Source organism: Triticum urartu, chromosome 4, assembly GCF_003073215.2.
Source record: "Triticum urartu cultivar G1812 chromosome 4, Tu2.1, whole genome shotgun sequence".
In the NCBI taxonomy this organism is placed as follows: Eukaryota; Viridiplantae; Streptophyta; class Magnoliopsida; order Poales; family Poaceae; genus Triticum; species Triticum urartu.
In genome coordinates, this window is record NC_053025.1 from 70,077,970 (window position 1) to 70,088,700 (window position 10,731).

The window sequence follows — 10,731 nt, forward strand, 5'->3', positions numbered from 1 at the left end:
TTCATCCCTGACCCGCGTTAGCACGCATTCGCCTGCCACATATTGCCTTTTGGCCTCTTGTTCACCAGCCTGGGCTTCCTTCAATTTCCCTCTCAGTTGCTCTACTGATTCTGTCAGCAGAAACACAACAACATTAACACAGCTGGTATATGATTATACTTTTTCTGACAGCGAGAAGCATTACCAGGAGGTGCCTCCTTGGACTTTTCCAATTCGGCGGTAGCCGCAGTCAGCTGAGTCTGACACTTTGCCAGCTCTTGAGACAGCAGGCTAGTCTTCTCCATAAGTGCCTAATTATACAATGATCCTTAAATCAGTTGTATCAACTGCTTTAAGTCTCTGGGGCTACTGGTATACGATTATTAAATCTACACTTACCCGCATATCTTTTAGATGCTAGTCCATGGCTCTGGCCAGTCCATCCTGAGCAGCTTGGATGTACGCATCGGTCGATCCGAAGGCATCAAATGCCTCCTTTGAAAAGTCGGGGTCACAGAGAGCGGCCCTCCGACGACGATGATTCATGGTGCTCTCCACTTCAGAGTTCGTGACGAACATATCGTCTGAATCCTCTGCGGAAGGATAGTCTTGCACCACTCCCGTGTCAGCCCTCGTCCTTAGGGCAGGGTTTGGAACCTGACTAGTGGAGGCACGACTGGCAGGATCCTGGGACATAGTCAGGCGGACACTTTTCCTGATAGAATGCGGCGGATGACATCATGATTTGATGTGGCGACCAGGAGGCGTATTTTTAAAAGAAAGTCTTACCTCTTTGATGAAGGTTTTGCCGTATTATGGTTTTCCTTTCTCTTCGAAGACGTTCTCGGCGTGGGAGCCGCTCTCCTCGGAGATTCCTCTGGTGTGCATTGCGGTGTCGAGCGCCTCCCCTTCGGAGCATGAAATAGTGCGGTGGGTGAGGCATAATAAAGAAGCTCTTTCGAAGAAGGTGTTTGTTAAAATTACTTACATGCGAAGCAGGGAGGAGGCCGGGATAATCGACAATGATGGGCACTTCCGTACCATCGTAGCTCGTCTGGTAGAACACTCCATTTTCAAGCTCCACAAATATGTCCGAATCCTCTTCGAATCCGGGGTCAAGGTACCGGTTGTGACCCTCCGGCTAGGGGGCGGGGCTATGGATCCCCTTGGTGGCCTTCCACCATTCCTGTTGCGTGTGGATAGGTAGCTATCCATTAGAAATGATTCAGGGAGAGGATTGAGTAAAATGATGGAATTAGAACATACCCAACTAGGAGGATTATACATGGAAAATCCATCTCGACATTGGAGACGGGTGAACTCCTCCTTCTCCCCTTTGTACAGTTCGGCCACTATTTTGGCCAAAGCAGCGGGGGTTTTCGGGCCCTTCCGGCCGCAGCGTGAGGCGTCATCTTCCCCGTTATAGTGCCACATGGGAAGCCCTTTGTATTGGAGTGGTTGGACCCCCCGCACTATGGATATCGCCATTACCTCGATTATTGATAATCCGGATTGGGCGAGCGTCTTAATCTAGCCCATCAACTGACTGACTTCTGCGCTATCCTCCTCCTCGAGGCTCCGAGGGCGCCAGCTGTGGCGTTTTTTCAACAGAGCACTTGAAAATTCAGGGAGACCCATTCGGACTGGGTCAGGAAGAGCGACATCGTCAATATAGAAACATTCGGAAGGACACTCTTCAGAAGCCTTCTTCGGCGTGCCGGACGGGTATCCGGTCCCGACGATGTGCCATACCTCGGCTCCTCCCACTTGGAATATTGATCCCCCTTGGTTACGAGGGACGAGGCAGAACAGTTTTCTCCATAATTCAAAATGGGCCTCACAGCCCAGGAATAACTCACCCAGAGCAACGTAGCCCGTGATGTGAAGGATGGATGTGGGAGTGAAACTGTGCAGTTGGAGGCCAGAATACTCCAGAAGTCCTCGGAGGAAGGGATGGATTGGAAATCCGACGTCCCCTTAGCAAGTAGGGAATGAAGCATACTCGTTCCCCTGGACGGATTGGGGAAATTCTCCACATGAACCCCGCCGTTGAAGGAAGTTAATCCTGCTCGGACAGGGACTAGATCCGCGGGGGGAAGAAAGACATGTTTTTGCAGCTGCGTTAGCTGGCTATGAGATACGGAACATCTATCCCAATCACCTTTTTCGGAGCCGTGGGGACGAGAGGAAGAGCTGGGAGCACTAGCCATGTTGGAGTGGTTCCTCCTAGCAAACTCTGCGGATTTTTTCGCAGGGTGTGGAATGGATCTGAGATCTATTCTCTTTAAATAGGCACCTCTCTTGTATGGTCAGGGTGGTATGTGCAAAAATACCCCGACCTCTCATGTTTGCTCGACACGTGGAAGCTGAAGCCAGGAAGGCGTGGAAGCCGATGGGCACGACATTAAATGGAAAAGCCGAATACTGCTCTTTAAGTCTGGGACTTTGAAGTAATCGGAGAAGGAACCCGCCTTGCAATGCCGAAGACAATCTGTGCACCGGACACCTCGTCATTGAAGCCTGGTTCAGGGGCTACTGAGGGAGTCCTGGACTAAGGAGTCCTCGGGCATCCGGCTTGTTGGACATGGGCTGGACTATTGGGCCATGAAAATACAATATAGAAGACTTTCTCCCATGTCCGAATAGGACTCTCCTTTGCGTGGATGGCAAGCTAGGCGGCCGGATGTACTATTTCCTTTCTATGTAACCGACTTTGTACAACCCTAGTCCCCTCTGGTGTCTATATAAACCGGAGGGTTTAGTTCATAGGGACAATCATAAACACGTAGGCTAGACTTCTAGGGTTTTAGCCATTACGATCTCGTGGTAGATCAACTCTTGTAGCCCCTATACTCATCAATATTAATCAAGCAGGACGTAGGGTTTTACCTCCATCAAGAGGGCCCGAACCTGGGTAAACATCGTGTCCCCTGTCTCCTATTACCATCAACCTCAGACGCACAGTTTGGGACCCCCTACCCGAGATCCGCCGGTTTTGACACCGACAGTGTGCTCCCCTCTTATGGCCCATATGGCCCATATCCCCCCCCCCCCCGGTACTCCAATAAATACCCAATACTATCCGGAACACTTCCGGTGTCCGAATACTATCATCCTATATATCGATCTTTACCTCTCGACCATTTCAAGACTCATCGTCATGTCCGTGATCTCGTCTAGGATTTTGAACAATATACGGTCACCAAATCACATAACTCATATAATACTAAATCGTTATTGAAAGTTAAGCGTGCGGACCCTACGGGTTCGAGAACTATGTAGACATGACCGAGAAACCTCTCCGGTCAATAACCAATAGTGGAATCTAGATGCTCATATTGGCTCCTACATATTCTATGAAGATCTTTATCGGTCGAACCATTATGACAACATACGTTATTCCCTTTGTCATCGGTATGTTACTTGCCCAGGATTCAATCGTCGGTATCTACATAACGAGTTCAATCTCGTTACCGGCAAGTCTATTTACTCGTTCCGTAATACATCATCTTGTAACTAACTCATTAGTCACTTTGCTTGCAAGGCTTCTGATGATGTGCATTACCGAGAGGGCCCACAGATAACTCTCCGATACTCAGAGTGACGAATCCTAATCTTGATCTATGCCAACCCAACAGACACCTTCGGAGATACTTGTAGAGCATCTTTATAATCACCCAGTTACGTTGTGACGTTTGATAGCACACAAGGCATTCCTCCGGTATCCGGGAGTTGCATAATCTCATAGTCAAAGTAATATGTATTTGACATTAAGAAAGCAATACCAATAAAACTGAACGATCAATAACAGATGGGTCATGTCCATCACATCATTCTCCTAATGATGTGATCCCATTATCAAATGACAACTCATGTCCATGGTTAGGAAACCTTAACCATCTTTGATCAACGAGCTAGTCAAGTAGAGGGTCACTAGGGACACAATGCTTGTCTATGTATTCACACATGTATTAAGGTTTCCGATCAATACAATTTTAGCATGAATAATAAAGATTTATCATGAATAAGGAAATATAAATAACAACTTTTTTATTGCCTCTAGGGCATATTTCCTTCAGTAACCGCATTGCAACTCTAAAGACCGATACGGGGTGTACTTTCGACGACCATGCTGGCAAAGAATCCATCTTACTAGAGGCATTCAGACAACGCTTGGGCACATGCACTACTCCAATCATGAAATTTAATCTGTCGGTCCTACTCAGATCAAATGTGGATTTTGACAGTCTAACCACACCCTTCTCTCATGAAGAGATTGATGTGGTACTTAATGAGATGCCCCCAGGCAGAGCCCCAGGCCTAGATGGCTTTAATGGGGCTTTTCTGAAAGCTTGCTGGCTAATCATCAAATATGAATTTTACAAGCTATGTGAGGATTTTTATAAAGGTGATCTCAACCTGGAGTGTTTAAACTATGGGTACATAACACTCATACCTAAGAACAATGTTCAGGAAATGGTCAACGATTTTCGTCCGATCACACTCCTCAACGGTTGCCTTAAAATGATCACCAAACTCCTGGCCAACCGCCTCCAGAAAATCATTCTCCAAATTGTACACCATAACCAGTATGGATTTCTTCGTGGGAGATCGATACACGATTGTTTGGCGTGGGCATTTGAATTCATACACATATGTCAGACATCACAGAAAGAGATGGTTATACTTAAACTTGATTTCTCCAAGGCTTTCGACACTGTGCAACACTCTGCCATTTTGCAAATTATGAAGAACATGGGCTTCAACGACAAATGGATCCAATGGATTGAATGTATATTCTCTCCGGGCAAATCATCCGTCCTCCTAAATGGAATCCCAGGGAAGACATCCCATGGCAAGTGTGGTGTCATAAAGGGAGACCCGTTATCTCCCCTGATCTTTGTTCTTGCTGCAGATCATCTCCAGTCTACTATCAATGAGGCTCTATGCAGCAATTTGCCCGAATACCCCCTTCTCCCTCTACCAACGATGATTATCCAGTCATTCAATACGCGGACGATACTATCATAATCATGCCAGCCTGCCTTATCCAAGCAAACAAGATCAAAGAAATATTGGCTGACTATGCCGAGTCTATTGGGCTCATGATCAATTTTCGGAAGTCTACGCTGGTCCCGATCAACACCCCAACTGATAAATGCAATACTATTGCCGCCTTGTTTGGTTGTTCGGTAGCCACCATGCCGTTCACTTATCTAGGGCTCCCCCTGGGTACCACGAGGCCATCTGTTCAAGATATGACTCCGTTAGTCTGCAAAGCTGAGAGGAATATCACTACGGCTATGTCCCTGATGTCGTATGCTGGCACACTATACCTCATGAACTCCTTGATCACATCGCTTGCTATGTTCTCCATGGGCACTATTAAACTACCCCCAAAGATTATTGCCCAACTGGATAAAATCTAGAGACATTATCTCTGGAGGAAAAAGACAGATGACGGTACAAAGTGCAACTCACTTGCAGCTTGGTGTTGGGGAACGTAGCAGAAATTCAAAATTTTCCTACGTATCACCAAGATCTATCTATGGAGAGACTAGCAACGAGGGGAGGGAGAGTGCATCTACATACCCTTGTAGATCGCTGAGCGGAAGCGTTCAAGAGAACGGGGTTGATGGAGTCGTACTCGTCGTGATTCAAATCACCGATGATCCTAGCGCCGAACGGACGGCACCTCCGCGTTCAACACACGTACGGAACGGAGACATCTCCCATGCCTTGATCCAGCAAGGAGGAGGGAGAGGTTGATGGAGATCCAGCAGCACGACGGCGTGGTGGAAGTAGCGGGATTCCAACAGGGCTTCGCTAAGCGCTGCGGGAGGAGGAAGATGTGTCACGGGAGGGAGAGGGAGGCGCCAGGCCTTAGATTAGTTTGCTCCTCCTTTTTCCCCACTATATATAGGGCCAAGGGAGAGGGGGAGGCGCAGCCCTTGCCCCTTCCTCCAAGGAAGGGTGCGGCCAAGGGTGGGGAGGAGTCCATCCTCCCCAAGGCACCTCGGAGGTGCCTTCCCCTTTTAGGACTCTCCTCTTTTTCCCATCTCTTGGCGCATGGGCCTCTTGGGGCTGGTGCCCTTGGCCCATATAGGCCAAGGCACACCCCCTACAGCCCATGTGGCCCCCCGGGGCAGGTGGCCCCACCCGGTGGACCCCCGGGACCCTTCCGGTGGTCCCGGTACAATACCGATGACCCCGAAACTTGTCCCGATGGCCGAAATAGCACTTCCTATATATAATTCTTTACCTCCGGACCATTCCGGAACTCCTCGTGACGTCCGGGATCTCATCCGGGACTCCGAACAACATTCGGGTTACCGCATACTAATATCTCTACAACCCTAGCGTCACCGAACCTTAAGTGTGTAGACCCTACGGGTTCGGGAGACATGCAGACATGACCGAGACGTTCTCCGGTCAATAACCAACAGCGGGATCTGGATACCCATGATGGCTCCCACATGTTCCACGATGATCTCATCGGATGAACCACGATGTCAAGGACTTAATCAATCCCGTATACAATTCCCTTTGTCTAGCGGTATGTTACTTACCCGAGATTCGATCGTCGGTATCCAATACCTAGTTCAATCTCGTTACCGGCAAGTCTCTTTACTCGTTCCGTAACACATCATCCCGTGATCAACTCCTTGGTCACATTGCGCATATGATGATGTCCTACTGAGTGGGCCCAGAGATACCTCTCCGTTTACACGGAGTGACAAATCCCAGTCTCGATTCGTGCCAACCCAACAGATACTTTCGGAGATACCTGTAATGCACCTTTATAGTCACCCAGTTACATTGTGACGTTTGATACACCCAAAGCACTCCTACGGTATCCGGGAGTTGCACAATCTCATGGTCTAAGGAAATGATACTTGACATTAGAAAAGCTTTAGCATACGAACTACACGATCTTTGTGCTAGGCTTAGGATTGGGTCTTGTCCATCACATCATTCTCCTAATGATGTGATCCCGTTATCAGCGACATCCAAATGTCCATGGTTAGGAAACCATAACCATCTATTGATCAACGAGCTAGTCAACTAGAGGCTCACTAGGGACATGGTGTTGTCTATGTATCCACACATGTATCTGAGTTTCCTATCAATACAATTATAGCATGGATAATAAACGATTATCATGAACAAGGAAATATAATAATAACTAATTTATTATTGCCTCTAGGGAATATTTCCAACACTTGGGACATGGTATGCAGACCCAATAAGAGCGGGGGCTTAGGGATTATCAACTTACGTGTTCAAAATGATGCATTGCTGCTCAAATTCCTTCATAAGTTTTACAACAAATATTATGTTCCTTGGGTCACGCTGATCTGGGGGTCTTACTATGCCAACTCGGTCCCGCACGTAATGGGCCCATGTGGATCAGTTTGGTGGAAGGGTCCGATTCAACTTATGCCTATCTAATGTGGAGTGACCAAGGTTGAAATTGGCAATGGATCTTCGAGCCTCTTTTGGAAGGATAATTGGAACCAAACAATCTATGTGAAGGAAATATGCCCTAGAGGCAATAATAAAGTTGTTATTTATATTTCCTTATATCATGATAAATGTTTATTATTCATGCTAGAATTGTATTAACCGGAAACTTAGTGCATGTGTGAATACATAGACAAACAGAGTGTCCCTAGTATGCCTCTACTTGACTAGCTCGTTAATCAAAGATGGTTAAGTTTCGAAACCATAGACATGTGTTGTCATTTGATGAACGGGATCACATCATTAGAGAATGATGTGATGGACTAGACCCATCCGTTAGCTTAGCACTACAATTGTTTAGTTTATTGCTATTGCTTTCTTCATGACTTATACATGTTCCTATGACTATGAGATTATGCAACTCCCGAATACCGGAGGAACACTTAGTGTGCTATCAAACGTCACAACGTAACTGGGTGATTATAAAGATGCTCTATAGGTGTCTCCAATGGTGTTTGTTGAGTTGGCATAGATCGAGATTAGGATTTGTCACTCCGATTGTCGGAGAGGTATCTCTGGGCCCTCTCGGTAATGCACATCACTATAAGCCTTGCAAGCAATGTGACTAATGAGTTAGTTACAGGATGATGCATTACGAAATGAGTAAAGAGACTTGCCAGTGACGAGATTGAACTAGGTATGATGATACCGACGATCAAATCTCGGGCAAGTAACATACCGATGACAAAGGGAACAATGTATGTTGTTATGCGGTTTGACCGATAAAGATCTTCATAGAATATGTAGGAGCCAATATGAACATCCAAGTTCCGCTATTGGTTATTGACCGGATATGTGTCTCGGTCATGTCTACATAGTTCTCGAACCCATAGGGTCTGCACGCTTAACGTTGGATGACGATTTGTATTATGAGTTATGTGATTTGATGACCGAAGTTTGTTTGAAGTCTCGGATGAGATCACAGACATGACAAGGAGTCTCGAAATGGTCGAGAGGTAAAGATTCATATATTGGAAGGCTATATTCAGACATCGGAAATGTTTCAAGTGATTCGGGTATTTTTCGGAGAACCGGGGAGTTACGGGAATTCACCCGGGGAAGTATTGGGCCTTATTGGGCTTTAGTGGAAAGGAGATAAGAGCCACAAGGGGAGGCAGCGCGCCCCCCATGGGCTGGTCCGAATTGGACGAGGAGGGGGTGGCGCCCCCTCTTTCCTTCTCCCTCTCCTTCCTTCTTGTCCTACTTGGACTAGGAAAGGGGGGAACCTACTCCTACTAGGAGTAGGAATCCCCCCCTTGGGCACGCCCCTTGAGCCCGGCCCTTCGCCTCCTCCCCTTCTTTATATACGAGGGAGGGGGGAACCCCATTGACACACAAGTTGATCTTTAGCCGTGTGCGGTGCCCCCCTCCACAGTTTTCCACCTCGGTCATATTGTCGTAGTGCTTAGGCGAAGCCCTGCGTCGGTAACTTCATCATCACCGTCAACATGCCGTCGTGCTGATGCAACTCACCCTCGGCCTCAACTGGATCAAGAGTACGAGGGACGTCACCGAGCTGAACGTGTGCAGATCGCGGAGGTGTCGTGCGTTCGGTACTTGATCGATTGGATCGCGAAGACGTTCGAGCACATCAACCACGTTACTTAATGCTTCCGCTTTTGGTCTACGAGGGTACGTATACACACTCTCCCCTCTCGTTGCTATGCATCTCCTAGATAGATCTTCCGTGATCGTAGGAATTTTTTTGAAAGACTGCGTTCCCCAACACTATGCGGACACCTATCCTAGGGATTGCTCTTACACGCTGATCGAAGATGCCTCGGTTAAGGACTTCATGGCTACCACCAACATGCAAACGGCCTTTCACCTCCCCCTCTCAATGCAAGCTCGTGAGGAAGTGAGAGAAATCCAAGAGGGAGTAACTAACACGGTTCCTTCTCAACGACATGATACCTGGACATGTATTTGGGGGGGGGAGAAGTTTGTAACCGCAGCCTATTACAAATTCTACTTCAGAGAAGTGATTGCCCATGAAGCATTCGGTTGGTTATGGAAAGCCAAGTGCACACCCAAGATCAAAGACTTTGGATGGTTCCTGCTGACCGTCTTAACACAAGAAACATGCTCAAACGACGACACTATAATATTGCCGGGAATGTCGGCAATCCCTCGGTATTCATTGGTCCACTCATGATCATAGGCTCGAGCTTATTAAACAGCAGAAACATCTCCACCCCCGCAAGATGTGGATGGATATATTCCTAGTGGCTGCTTGGAGCCTTTGGAAAAAGCGCAACAACAACCATTTCAGACAAGTGAAGCCCACTTATGCATCCTGGAAACAAAGATTTAAGTCTGATTTTTGTAACCTCAGATATAGAGTTCGACCATCCAAAGTGCAGTTTATTACTGCCTTCACTACAAAAAAAGACACATCCGTGACATTTTGGGCCGAACGAAATTTTTTTCTGTCATACATATGACAATAATTGTGACAAAACCCGGTATCATCATAGATGTGGTGGGCTCCTACTTCTATGACAAAAAATCATGACAGAAAATGGGCTTTTCGTCCTGCGCGGGTCGGACACGCAGCTGCATGTCATTCTTTGGGCCATCCATGACGGAAAAAAACGTGGTAGAAGAGAGGGCGAGGAAACTTTCGGGGAGTTCCCGGTTACGGTGGGAGGTCGGGGGCCGAGCGATGCGCGTTTCTCTCGTACACGTACACGCGTGTGTGCGAGGCGTTGGCTCTAACTGAACCCGAGCGAGGCGTTGGGCTCTAACTGAATCCGAGCGATTGCACTGCAGGCTACGTGTTACTGAACCTGAGCGATCGATCGATGGCTGTTAACTGAACCCGATCGAGCGATTCCTTCGCTACTGCTGCTAACTGAAGCCGATCGATGCTGCCTCTGGGATGAACAGTGAGTGTTGCGGGGGGGTTGGATGAACATTGAGCGGTGGCGTTGCCTCTGGATGAACAAGACCCCATGGTGTGGTGGAGGGCTAGATGAACAGTAAACGGTGGAGGGGCGCCCGTGGAGGGGTGGTTGAACAGGACCCCGTGGTGTGGAGGGCTGGATGAACAGTAGACGGTGGAGGGGTGCCCATGGAGGGGTGGTTGAACAGTAGCCGGTGGAGTAGCGCGCGGTGGAGGCTGGATGAACAGGAGCCCGTGGAGGCTGGAGGAGGTCGATGGGTAGCCCGTGGAGGCTGCAGGAGGTCGACGGTGGAGATGAACAGTATCCCGTGGAGTCCCGTTTT